Raw genomic sequence first — 280 nt, 5'->3', positions numbered from 1 at the left:
GGAAGACTAGAAAGGCGCATTTACCATTTACCAGATTTAAATCTAGCTGAACTGTATTCATACATCTGTTTGGTGTCTCTCCATGGGACATGCCACTATTTGTGTCTGATGGCATGACATTCCTCTGGGAGTGCGAGCATTTGCACTGGTGCTGCTTGGCGGCTCAGAAAGCCCACAGCCAACAGCTGTAGCCAGTGGTGGTCCATCTGAGAGGTGAACTCATCCTAAACAGGCGGCTAGGGGGTGGGGGAGGAGGTGGTTTGTCTGTGTGTGTGTGTGT

The 280-nt window shown here is 50.7% G+C and overlaps 1 protein-coding gene across 5 annotated transcripts in view; it reads left to right on the top strand.

Annotated features, from left to right (window-relative positions):
- Positions 1-280, top strand: part of gbf1 (golgi brefeldin A resistant guanine nucleotide exchange factor 1) — an 85860-nt gene that overhangs the window by 62162 nt on the left and 23418 nt on the right. The window lies entirely within an intron of this gene.

Source organism: Morone saxatilis, unplaced genomic scaffold (assembly GCF_004916995.1).
Source record: "Morone saxatilis isolate NCDOM2014 unplaced genomic scaffold, NCSU_SB_2.0 Contig19, whole genome shotgun sequence".
NCBI classification, from domain to species: domain Eukaryota; kingdom Metazoa; phylum Chordata; class Actinopteri; family Moronidae; genus Morone; species Morone saxatilis.
Note: the sequence above shows the minus strand (reverse complement) of the source record. Positions and strands in the feature narration are given on the sequence as shown.